Consider the following 13,867-nt stretch of genomic DNA (forward strand, 5'->3'; position numbering starts at 1 on the left):
CGATACCTTGGACCATTTCTTCAACTTGCCTGTGTCTGGACTACTAAGACTCCTCCTCCCATTAGGATGAGAGGGGACTCTAGAGCCAGAGAGTGAATTGCCATTCGCTGGATTCTAGCCATCCAAACTCTAGTGGCCTTTGCTTTCCCTCTGACATATCCATTCTAGATTGTGTGATACTGGAATCCCTCCCCAGCCCAGAGTTTAGTCACAGAACCACCTGGCATAGCAACAATTCTAGGTTCCAAGAAGTGAAGGTTAAGGTTTACTGCAGAGAAGTGGTTTCCTCCCTCCAGTACATTGACTGCTGAAAGCAGAGTTCAAGACAACTTGGCCCAAGCTACAGAAGAAAATGTATTCTGTATGATGCCTCTTGCTCCCTTCAGCCCACACATTCAGTAGACAACAAGATAACCATATTGTCTTAGGTTGTTGGGGCGGCTACAGCAACACACCAGAGACTAGGAAGCTTATAAACAACAGAAATTTATTTCTCATGGCTCTAGAGTCTAAGAGGTCCAAGATTAACAAAATTATTATCTTAATCTGTCTCCTGGTGCTTACATGTCACCTTCTTTCACTTGTCCTCGTGTGGTGAGCGGGTAAGGGCTCTCTCAAGCCTCTTTATAAGGGCTCTAATCTCATTCATGAAGCTTTTATTTATCCCCATGACTAATGGCCTCCCCAAACACCCACCTCATGATATCATCACCCTGAGGGGTCAGATTCCAACATGTGAATCTGGAAGTAGGGGACACACTTACTTACAACAGACCACAGCAATCCATCTACCTGCCCACCTACCTTCTGTTTCTGTCTTTCTTCTCACCATGTGGGTCCTGGTGATTGAAATGGGTCATCAGGCTTGGTAGGAGGGACTTTTACCCTCTAAACCAACTCGATAACCCTGAGAACATATAGAAATATCAGGAAGTCTGTGTTCCTACAGGACTGTCTGTGGCACACTCACTAACTGGAATCACAAGACCGTGAGAAGAGTTTTCCTGCCCCACAGTCACTCTCAAATAAACATACTGAGGCTTATATTAATTATATATGCTCAATCATTAGCTCAGGCTTATTACTAACAAGCTCTTACATTTTAAGTTAACCCATACTTCTTATATACGCTTTGCCACATGGCAGTACCTTTATTAACATGAGACATTCATCTCCTGCTCCCTATGCATTGGGCTGGCAACTCCAGGCTCTGCCCTTCTTTCCATCATTCTCAGTTTGGCTTTCCCACCTAACTTTATCCAGTTCAGCTATTGTCCAGTTGGCTTCTTTATTAACTAATGAGGATAATATATATTCACAGTGTACAGAAAGACTATATCACAAGACACACTAGAGTTGAAGACCTAAAGGAAGATCACAAACAGCTGGGTTCAAAACCAAACATCTTGGCACTGATATCTGAGCACCCTGGTTGGTTGTATACATTTGGAATAGAAGGAAGGCCTGGGACAGTGTTTCATAGAGTGTGCTCTGAATACTCCGTCTAAGAAATGTTACATCAGAAAAGGCTCTCACAGCCCAGTAAGTGAGAAACATGCAAGTGTGGATACAACCAACACAAAACCATCCTTACTCAGAACGTTAGGAGATTTGCTGCTGTTGTTTTGAGCCACAGTCTCACTATGCAGTCCTGGATGACCTGGAACTTGCTGTGTAGATCAGTCTGACTTTGAATTCAACTGTCTATGCCTCCCAAGTTATTAAAAGCTTGTGTCACCACACTCTGCTTGAGACTTTTCAAAATTATTATTATCACTATTTTTGGTAACTCGATTGCACCGTTATAGATGACACCATCAAGTGTCAATGTCAAAAGGTTGGACACCGCTGCATCCCTCTCTAGAGGTTGGACACCCCTGCATCCCTGTCTAAAGGTTGGACACCGCTGCATCCCTGTCTAGAGGCTAGACATCCTTGCATTCCTGTCTAAAGGTTGGACACCCCTGCATTGCTGTCTAAAGGTTGGACACCCCTGCATCCCTGCCTAGAGATTAGACATCCCTGCATTCCTGTCTAGAGGTTAGACATCCCTGCATCCCTGTGTAAAGTTGGACACCCCTGCATCCCTGTCTAAAGGTTGGACACCCCTGCATCCCTGTCTAAAAAGTTTACAGTGCTCTTCCGTGAAGTATGGACTTGAGATCTGTTGCCAAATAAATAGACTTTGTTTTATTTAACTCAGTGTTTCTCAGGTTTATTTAATCCCAGACCCTTTTATAAACTGGAAGCAGGCAGTTTCTGGGGCTGCTCGACCTGAGACAGTAGCCATTTCTGGTCCAATGGCAGCAATGGTCTGGAGAATAGACTTTGAGAACACTGTTTAGTATCTTTACTCTCCTCAGATTACCAATCTTCCTTACCACTGTAGGGTATCACCAAGGCTGGGAGCACAAGTGGCCTGGGTCCATGAAGAAAAGTTTACTGGAGATACCCTCTGGCTACCCTCCTGGTCCCTGGAGCCAGTTGCCTATCCATAATGAGTTGATGATCTTAAGCCTTCAGACACTTCCTGCCTCCCTGACTTGTGGTAACCCTACTAAAGAAGCCACAGCAGTCTGCCTGCCTGCTTCCGGCTAGATAAGACCTACTGAACTGAGAGAGTGAGAGCCATAGACACAGGCTTAGCTGGAAGAGAGGTACCTAGGACAGTGTTTAGCAGGGTTACATTCTTGGGAATCAGCTTTGCGGAGAGAAGGCATCCGACAGCTTGCAAGGCGGAGAAACAAACAGTTCTCAGCACGAAACGCCTTCACAAGTGCACGGCGTGTCTCAACACCACTGCACCCACCCAGGTGACACCTAAAGCAGCAGCCGCTGCCACCACCGCCACCGCCTCCACCCCCAACAGCCAAAGTCATGTGAGAGGCAGCAGCCTTTGCCTGTCATCACTGCAAACAGAATCAGCATAACTAGAACATTTTGTCCAACACAGAGGCCCGAATGAGAGAACAAAAAAATAGGAACAAATAGAAGAGGCCCAGACTGGGCCAAGTCAGGTTGGAGGGACCTGTGCACTGTAACCTTTTGTGACAGGAGCTCTCTCAGGCCAGCATCTTCTTTGTGAAGGACCTAGGCTAGAGCTGTCCACAGCCAACCGCATATGTGTGTGCATGCTTGGATAGGGTTGCATGCCTGCAGTCTCAGTGCCCCGGGTGGTGGGGGAGCAGAGGCAGAACGAGACCAACCTGAGCTACACAGAGACACTGAGCTACACAGAGACACTGAGCTACACAGAGACACTGAGCTACACAGAGCCTCACTGGCTCAAAGTTAAACAGGCTTTACAGTATGTAAGGGCACCTGTTGCCAATTCTGGAGACTTGAGTTCTACTCCCAGCCCCACATAGTGGGAGGAGTGGATAACTTCCACAAGTCGGACCCTGATCCCCCTCACCTTGGCAGAGTTCTTACATACACAAAGTAAATAAATGTTAAAAAAAATTAAATTCCAACTGTTGTCAGGCGTGGTGGTTCATGCCTTTAAACCCAGCAGTCAAAAGGCAAAAGCAGGCAGGTCTCTATGAATTTATTTAGTTATATCATAATTAGAAAGTTTTTCTCAGCTGGGCGGTGGTGGTGCACACCTTTAATCCCAGCACTCAGGAGGCAGAGGCAAGCAGATATTTATGAGTTCAAGAACAGCCTTGTCTACAGAACAAGTTCTAGGACAGGCTCCAAAGCTACACAGAGAAACCCTGTCTCGAAACAATTTTTTTTTTCTCAAACAAACAAAAAGGACAGTTGTTTAACCATCCACCACCACAAAACAGAAAACCAGCAACATGAATGGGTACTCACAGAAAGGAACTAACAATGGCTAGTTTTATATTACATGTGTACTTTGGTAGATATGTAAGCGGCAAAGAGAAGTCAAAAAAAAAAAAACCACAAGAAAAAGTCAGACTGGAAGGGGTCAGAGAAACACTCCTGTTTTGCATGATTGATTATTAGTACCGGCATCAATGACTCTTATCTTACTGGCCATTACCGACCAGGAATAGGCACACAACACACACACACACACACACACCCCACCCCAGCTGACAACACACACACACACACTAAGGTCTTTGGCACCTCCCTGTAAAGTACTAGGTGTCACTTCCCTCACACTTCTTTTTGGGTTGATTTTGTTGAGACAGGGTTTCTCTGTGTAGCCCTGACTGCCCTGGAACTCACAGCCCAGGCTGACCTTGAGCTCAGAGATCCTCCCGCTTCTGCCTCTGCCTCTGCCTCTGCCTCTGCCTCTGCCTCTGCCTCTGCCTCTGCCTCTGCCTCTGCCTCTGCCTCTGCCTCTCCAGTGCTGGGATTAAAGAAGTGCACCTCTATATCCGACTCCCTTCATATTTATTCAAAAAACCCTAATTACAGTACAATTTTATTTTTCTGCAAATCTTCTTTTTCCTGGTACACTAGGAAATAGAACGAGTGGCTTTATGGTTTTGTTGTGTGTGTGTGTGTGTGTGTGTGTGTGTGTGTGTGTGTGTGTGTGATATCTTTGGAGAAATTAATCAAAAATCACATTGAAGGCTGCTGTTCATTTTTCATCACATCTCATTTCTGCCAAGAGCTTGGAACGTTCAGCTTCAGCTTCATGTTTCTTGGGGGAAGCTGGGGAGGCTGGAAGCTGGGGAAACATAAAGCCCGGCAATGCTGAGGAATACCTCAGTGCGGGTGTGTGTATGAGTGGGGAGGGGAATCAAGGGCACAAAAAGGCCAGGAAGGATTGTGGTCCTATCACTCCAGTCCAGCGCTGATGCTACTCACCCCAGCTGCAGCTCCTCCCGTCTGATTCTGTAAAAGGTTCCACCACCCGACCCTGGCCCAAGCCACAGATGTCGCTTACCTGGAACCACCACATTTGCAGTGTCCAACAGGCTCTGTCAAGGCCATTTTCTCTCCTCCAGCCCCTGTTAGCAACTCAGTTCAGACTGCCGCTCCTGGCTTAAGGGGCTCAGAAGTGCCTTCCTCCTGCCGGTCTTCCTCCCTCTAGCTCTCCGCTACACTATAGCATGAATGGTCCTTCAGAAAGAATGGATAGGATCACATCAGCACTCTGCTTAAAACCCCCGCAGGAAGCCGGGCGGTGGTGGTGCCCACCTTTAATCCTAGTGCTTGGGAGGCAGAGGCAGGAGGATCCCTTGAGTTCAAGGCCAACCTGGTCTACAAGGTGAGTACCAGGCCAGCCAGAGCTGTTATATAGAAAAACCCTGTCTCAAAATACCAAGCCAAAATTAAACCACAACAACAACAACAACAAACATCAGAAACTGCCTGTTCATGTGACTAGAATACATTTATAGTGTATTATTTGTATTGAGATGTGGTCTCATTTAGCTCAGGCTGGTCTTGAACTCCCTCTGTAGCTGATAACTGCCTCAAAAGCCTGCTCTTCCTCCCTCCGCCTCGTGGCGATGGGATTGCGGGTGTGTACCATCGTACTCAGTTTAGGCCATGTTCTTTTGTCATTTTTATGTTTCAGGTGGTTTCAATTTTTTGATACATGAACTATGCAGCTCAGACTGGCCTGAAGTTCACGATCCTCCTGCCTCAGCCTCCAGAACGCTGGGATTACAGGCACGCACCATGCACCTAGATAAAAGTCTAACACCGACATCAGGCCTCCAGGCACTTCATGGTGGTGCCCCAGGTCACCAGCCCAGCTCCTCCTCACTCTCTCTTGACAAGAATGAGACTCCTAGAACCATCCACCCCCATCTCTCATAGCTCTGGCCTTCACGATATTTCCAGCCTTCTACAGCAATTTTCCACGTTCTTTCTTCTGGCTATTCATTCTAAATCCTGTTCATCCTCTAAGGTTTTACTCAGCATAACATCCTCTGGAAACAGGTCAGGCAAGATGGCTAGTGGGTAAAGGCTTTTGCCACCAAGCCTGAAAACCCGAGTTTGACCTCCAGGCCCTGTGTGCAAGAGAGAGAGAGAGAACTACAGCAATGAGTTGATCTCTTGCCCCCATGAACGCAACGACATGGCCCTCACAAACAAACAGATAATAAATACTTTAAAAGAACTTGGAACCCATGAACTTAGGTTGTGAAAACTGGTAACAGCAGGTTGAGTAGCTCAGTGGCAGGTTGCTTGCCTAGCATGGGCAAGTCTTGGTTCGGATGGATACCCAGCACTGCAATAAAAGAAGGAGAAAAAAAAAGCACGTGTGTGAGGAACATCCATGGAAAATAATGGTACAACTTATTTAAGCTGACTTGACCCGGGATTTCGCTGATTTCAGTTTATCTGCAGCAAAAAGAATGTTCCACTTCAGAGCCGAGTCTGGGTCACAGGCCAGGATAAGTGGGGCATCTGCAGTGAGCTCTGAATGCAGGTAGGAAGCCCCTGTGCAGACTGCGACAATTTAAACAGCCCCTGCTGTGTTCACAGCGCAGGAGAACACAGACACAAGCATGAGCCCTGGGGACAGAGAGACTGCAGGCAGCTTCCTACTCCAGCACTGTTTTTGTAAAGCCTCTTGGATGGAGGTGAAGCCTTTCGAGGGGACCGATTGATGAGAACTCTTCCTAACTACCTCTGTGTGAGCAGGCCTGGAGTAGTAACGAGAGTTCTGAATATTAAAGCTGACACTCATCACCTGCAGCGGGGGGCAAGAACAATGTATGCGCTACCAAAGACTAGGACAATTCAAACTGCCTTCCTCTGAAAAGAACATCAAACTTGAAGATGCATCAGAAGCACCTTGAACATCACCAGAAGCATCAGAGACGCATTGCAGGGCCCTGTCCCCGGAGGCCCAGACTCAGTAGTCCACAGTAGGCCAGAGTTGCATCTGTACAGAGTTTAAGGTGATGTTGCATCTGCTGGTACAGGGATGACATTGTAAGAGGCATTGGCCTAGGGGATCCACACTCGGCCCAATAACTCAGCCTTATAGCTAACGATGTCACGTATGGAAGTGGAGCAGGCCTTCAGAGCTCACTCAGTATTAGCATGCTGGTCTGTTGATCTCATTTGCTTTGAAAGGTAGAGCTGGGCACAACAGTCCTTGTCGGTAAAGTGCTTCTGACAGCCACAGGAGCCAGCTGCTGCATTTTCAGAAAATTTGCAAGCTGTTTTGTTGGTAGTGGAGACAGAGTCTGGGTAAGTAGGTCAAATTGGCTAGACTCTTCATGCCCCTGCCTCTGCCTCCCAAGTGCTGGGGTTATGGGCCTGCCCCACACTGGTTAACTGTTATTAAACACAGTTTTGTATTTTTTTCTCCCAGCACTAAGGCTTGAACTCCAGGCTTCTTAAATGCTAAATAAGTGTTCTACTACTGAACATTCTGGGATTAGACTCATCCATCCATGGCACAAGCACTTTGCCAATTGACCCAGATTTGTGTGTGTATGAATGTGTGCATGCAGATGCACATACATGCGTGTGTGATTTTTGTCCAATCGTGATTGAATTAAAACCAGTTTAATTCAAACAGTTTAGCAACAGGCAAGAGAAGTACTGAAAGATTCAATCGGCGATGTGGAAGTAAGGCAATTTTATTTCTTTCTTTAAAAAGCTGTATACTTGGGCTGGAGAGATGGCTCAGTGGTTAAGAGTATTGCCTGCTCTTCCAAAGGTCCTGAGTTCAATTCCCAGCAACCACATGATGGCTCACAACCATCTGTAATGAGGTCTGGTGCCCTCTTCTGGCCTTCAGGCATACACACAGACAGAATATTGTATACATAATAAATAAATAAATAAATAAATAAATAAGCTGTATACTTTAATTTTTCCTTTTCTTTTTAAATATGTGTGTGTGTGTGTGTGTGTGTGTGTGTGTGTGGTCTACATGTAGATATATGCACATGAATACAAGTGCACAGGAAGGCCAGAGGAATCCCGTCTCCCTCTGCAGTTACAGGAAGTTACGAACTGCCCAGTCCTGGGGACGGAATTCTGGTCCTTTGGAAGAACAGCATGAACTCTTAACCACTGACCTGACTTTCCAGCCCCTGTAATTTTCTTTCTCTTTGCATATTGTGCATATATATTTGTAAACTCAGACCACTGCAACAAAATACCATAGATTGAGAACCTTAAACAACAGAAAATTACTTAATTTTAGAAGCTACAAATCAAGATCAAGGCTCTAGTTAATTTGGTTTCTAGAAAAGCCGTTCTTCTTGGCCTGATGGGCCACCTTCTCTCTGTCCTCACACAGCCTTTTCCTCCTAGTGTCTTTCCTTATGACATCACTAGTTTCTGTTGGATCAGGGCTTCATCCTAATTGCCTCATATAACCTTATTGTTTTCTTAAGCCTCAGAGTACAGAGCACTGGGACCTAGGGCTCCATGTAAAAACTAGGGGAGGGGCACAAATATTTAGTCAAAAGCAAGTGTTTATATATAAATAGACATGAATTTTATGTTATTTTAGGAAGCTAGTGTTTTTAAGCACTTTTTAAATTGCTAATTTTTATTTCTGTGTGTGCGCTTGCCCCCTCTTTGTGTGGTGTGTGTGTGTGTGTGTGTGTGTGTGTGTGTGTGTCTGTGTATGATTGTGGATAGACCAGAGGTCAACATCATTATCTTCTTCTATTGCTCTCCAAGTTAGTTATTTGTAGCAAGCTCTCTCACTGAACCCAGAGTTTTTGGCTTTGGCCAGATTGACTGGCCAGTAAGCCCCAGGGATCCTCCTGTCTCTGCCCCTTCAGCACTGGGGTTTCAGGCAGACACCACCATGTCTGTTACTTAATGTGGCTGTCGGGGATTTGAACTCGGGTCCTCATGTTTGCTCATCAGTACTTTACTCACCAGGGCATCGTCCCAGTCTTTAGAGCCAGGTTTTAAACGTTGCCTTCACCATCTCTCTGCTATTTACGTTCTGAACAGGCGAGTCTGGCTGAGTCTTGCCTGGAGCGAGCACAACTGGTCCAGAACTCTTTACAGAATTCTGTCCTAATGGACAGATTTCTCTTGAATGTGATTTCTGTAACACTTGTAGAAAATGGCCTTAAGTGGGTTTCTGGCTCTTTACTTCTGCCGGGTAACGTGGTGTTCTTCCCTAGGCAAAGAGGCCCAGGGACGCACTCTTCCCAATAGTTCACCATGTTCTCTTCTCTTACAAGGTTACCATGGCACAAACAGCAGGCATAATGAAGCCAGGTGAGTGGTAACAACACGCAGAGGGGCAGCCCAGAGACGGCCACTGTTGACAGTGTGGGCAACACAGAGCCTCATGCTCGGGGAGCAGAGTCTTTCCAGAGCCACAGAGACTGGCCCATTCACCCTTGAGAACTCCCTGAAATGCCAGAGAAGGGAGGCCCAGGCCTGCAGTTGCCCAGAAAGGGCTGTCCTGCAGCTGCCTGCTGCTCTGATGATGGATGAGATCTCATCTGTACCTCATCTGCCAAATGCCATCTTCCTTCTTCGATGAAGATGCTCAGCTTAGGAAGGGCGATGGCACAGCCAAAGGGATCAGCCATGTGACAAATGCCCCAGGGGAATTGTATAATGGAGGAAGGGGTTATTTCTGGATTACAGTTTTGAGGGGTTCAGCCTGTCATCTTGGGGCAAGCACGACAGAGCAGAGCAGTTCATACCGGTGGCCAGGAGCAGACCGGGAGAAAGGAAGCCTGTTGCTAACAGACCTTCTCCTTACTTCCCATCTACTCCCAGGCTCTGGGCTGCCCACAGTCAGGGTGGGTCTGTCCACTTAGTGAGTCCTCTCTAGTGACATCGTTACAGACATACCCAGAGGCATGCTTTCCTGAAATAGGTGGTTTGGTTCTCAACTTGACCAGGTTGCCAATCAATATCAATCATCACAAGTCTACCCCATGACTCCAACACCCAACTAGGTCTTCTTAATCATCATTTTCCACCTGGGTCCTCAAAAGGCTCAAGCTTGTTTACTTCATAATGCAAGATATAATCAGCTCATCTTCAAGGGTTCTGGTGCTCTTAACAGTTTTAATGCTATTTAAAGATTCAAGCTCCAAGTCTTCTCTGAGACTCAAGCAAAAGTATTTTCTGTGTGAACCTGTAAAATAGTTAAGTCTTGCTTCTAATATATGGTGACACACATTCCTATCCCTGAAGGGAGAAACAGGAGCTTAGGAAGGAAGGGTGAGATCAAAGCAAGACCAAAACCCAGCAAGGAAGACCTCAAATGCTGTAGCTCTATGCCTGGCATCTGGGTACATGGTGTCCTGATACGACCTCCAATAAGCTTCAGCAGCTCTGCCCATCCAGACTCTCTAGTTGCTGTCTGCGTGGCCTCTGTCCTATGCTTGCAGATTCTGTGAAAATGCTATCTTTCCTCTCCTGGGGTCTCTATGGCTTGACCTTCACAGCACTGATCCCTCAGGGGCTGCCTGCAGGGACTCAGGCTCTGTCACACACTGCCTGGCTTCCTAGGTCTTTCCTTTGAAATCCAGCTGGAAGCCTAGGAGACCCTGGAACTCTCGCAATCTGTCCGCCAACCAAATCAGCATCACACTGATGATGTTTCCCGGACCATGGAAGATCTGCTCCAGCTCATCCTGTAGCTGCACCCTCTTGGACCATGGCTTCTGGTCAGGTCCTAACCCTAACCCTAACCTCTGAGTGCTGCCTACATGAGTGCACACACGGGGAAGCTTTACTCAGCAGGCAGCTCAGACAGAGACAAGTCCCCGGGTGACTGTCAAAATTAGTTACTTTGAGCCGGGCAGTGGTGGCGCATACCTTTAATCCCAGAACTCAGTAGGCAGAGGCAGGCAGAGGCAGGTGGATCTCTGTGAGTTTGAGGCCAGCCTGATCTACAAGAGCTAGTGCCAGTACAGGCTTCAAAGTTACACAGAGAAACCCTGTCTCGAAAAAACAAAAACAAACAAACAAACAAAATTAGTTACTTTTCTCACGACTATGACAAAATTCCTGACAGAGGCTACTTTTTTAGGAAAGAAGGTTTACTTTGGCCTCTGGTTTCCGAGTGGGGAGTACTCCATCAGGGAAGGGAAAGAATGGCAGAACTATGAGGCATGTGGTCCCACTGCAGCCATACTCAGGGGACAGACAGCAAATCGGAAAATGGGCGTGGCCTATAAAACCTCAAATCGATCTTTAGTGACCCAATTCCTCCAGGTGGTTTCAAAAAGCTCCACAACCTTCCCAAATTCAGCCAGATGGGGATAAAGTATCCAAACACATGAGCCTTTGCCGGGCATTTCACAATGTCCACCGCAGAGGATCTGATTTATCCCCCCTTAGCCTGTGATAGTGGAGCCTTGCTGCTTCGGGGTGTCCTTGGGGTGTCCTCAAAGTACCTTTCTCCTTTAAGAGAGCAGAGGTCTGAGCTCCTGGTCCAGGAGGAAGAGGGTCTGTGAATCAGCACGAGTGCTTCTCCCACGTCTCACACAGGTCTGAGGAAGACAGTTCAGAGAGGTGGTGCCCCAGCAGGCTGGCCATCCTTGGTAATTCTGAACCCCCATGTTCATTCATTTCTGTCTGGCACCCCAACTGAGCGTTTTTATTAACACGTGCACAGGCTTGCAGCCAGAACTGGCTTCATATATGAACACTGCCATTTATTAGCTTCGATATTGGGCAGGTCGATTAAGTGGGAATGAAAATGTACTGAGAATTGTATGGGAGTTAGGGTGTTTTGTTGTTGCTAGAAGTGAATAGAAACGATAGCGGTTCCTTTTCTCGTGGTTGTCACGAAATAGTTGACAAAAGCTGCTTAAGGCAGGACAGGCTAGCGCGTGAGAGAGAATTTGCTGGCTGAGAACTGGGTAGTCATGCATCGCATCCTGGGACAGGTCTTGCTGGCTTTGGGTATGGCAGCATCTCGGGAACTAAACAAAGTCCTCAGGACCTGTCATCACTCCCTCTGCCTCTAGACTCCACTTCCTCTGTGTTGGCCCCCTGTCAGATGGGCATCTGCAGAGGGTGGGAGGATGGCTGCCCAAACTTCAGTCATACATATGGCCAGACTCCCACTCCGCAGTAAGGAAAACAACACTCCTCCCAATAACACCCACACAGACCCATGTGGGTCACATGTTAGATGCTGAACCAGTTCCGGTGGTGAACACAGAGCACTAAGGGCCCCATCTGGGTCACTTGCACATAGGATAAGGCCTGACCCAGAGCACAGGGACCACAGATGTACCAGAAGTGGCTTCCTGTTGAGAGATAAAGAGGTGATTACTGAATGCAGCAAGGAATGCCTGCTCTACCCACTTGTGCCAGGCTCTCTCAGTTTCGGTTTTGTTTTGTTGGCCTCTAAACTCTCACAGGTGTGGAGCTGGTGCAGTGAGATGGCTCAGCGGCTAGGAGTACTTCCTGTTCTTGCCGAGGACCCGGGTGCGGTTCCCAGCATCCACACCAGGCAGCCCACAGCTGCCTGTAACTACAACTCCAGGGGATAAAACATTCTTCTGGCCCCCTTCACATATCTACATGCATGTGGTGTACAGAAACTTACAAAAGTACACACACATACACATTATTATTATCTGCTGATAGCTACCATTTCTGGAGGTGGTGGTGCAGGCCTTCAATCCCAGCACTCTGGAGGCTGAGTCAGGAGGATTCTCAGTTCAAGGGTAGCCTGGCTACCTATCAAGATCCTGTTCTCATCACTCTCCCTCCAGAAAGAATAGCTAAAAGAGGGCTAAACGATTTGTGGGGTCTCATTTAATTATGTCTGTCAGAAAATCACTGGAATAGATAACAGAAACGGTCTTGTACATAATACCCAGCACATAATAGGTAATAAATGTTTAAGTAAGTTTAATCTGCATCAGCCGCTAATCTCCTGCAGGATTAAGCATGTAGCAGATACTGATTTCAAAAGATGAATAATTACTTCATACGAAGTATTTCTGCATTTACTTACTTCACCTAGTTTCACAAAGGGTTTGGTACAACATCCAGGACATTCATTCAACAATACAGCAGAATATAAACAGAAAAATACAACCAGGACCAAGGAAAAACATAAGTTAGAATAGATTAATGAGACATGTAGAAAAAGAAAATGCATTCGTGGAGATTATGGGATTCATTGGTGAATTTGGCTTTGAGTTTCCTGGCAACAGAAAAGGGGAAGCTGTAAAAATTTCACATTTCAACAGTATGGGAGGAAAACTATTGCTTGTGGAAACTAATTCAATACATTGACTTTTGGGTAAATACTTATGGGGTGGAATGGGGGTGAGATGGAGAAGGGGAACAAGACCAGGTACTAAAGAGCTTATCTGGAGCTGGGCAGTGGTGGTGTACGCTTTTAATACCAGCACGTGGGAGGCAGACGCAGGAGAATCTCTGTGAGTTCAAGTCCAACTTGGTCTACAGAGTGAGTTTCAGGACTGGCTCCACAACTACTCGAAAAGCCAAAAAAAAACCCTAAAACTTATCTATTATCTGGGGGGCTGGAGAGATGGCTCAGACAGAGGTTAAGAGCAGCGGCTGCTCTTCCAGAGGTCCTGAGTTCAATTCCCAGTAACCACATGCTGACTCACAATGATCTGTCATGAGATTTGAGTTTTGGTGCCAGAGCACTGTATACATAATAAATAAATAAATCTTTAAGAAAAAATTCACTATTAAAAAAAAGATCTTATCTGGAGAAAGAACAGCTGCGCAGAAAGTACCTGGACACTTGGGAGGGACTCAAGGGGACAGGCTCCTGGGTTTGTCACTGTGAAGAGGCTTGACTTAGTCTCTGAAATTCCCAGGTGCTAGCCCCAGGGCCTTGAGTCAGGGACTAAGAAGTTTTCCTCGGGCCTCACGCCTAGGTAGAACTCTTCCTCTAGGCCCTGAGGTCAGGAAAGAGTTAAGTGCGGTGACCTAAATCACGCTGAAAATTACTCTTTAATCCCGGCTTTCAAGGCTTGCCCAG

This window comes from Microtus oregoni, unplaced genomic scaffold (assembly GCF_018167655.1).
Source record: "Microtus oregoni isolate MIOR12 unplaced genomic scaffold, Mior012 000015F_ref0000493, whole genome shotgun sequence".
Lineage (NCBI taxonomy): Eukaryota > Metazoa > Chordata > Mammalia > Rodentia > Cricetidae > Microtus > Microtus oregoni.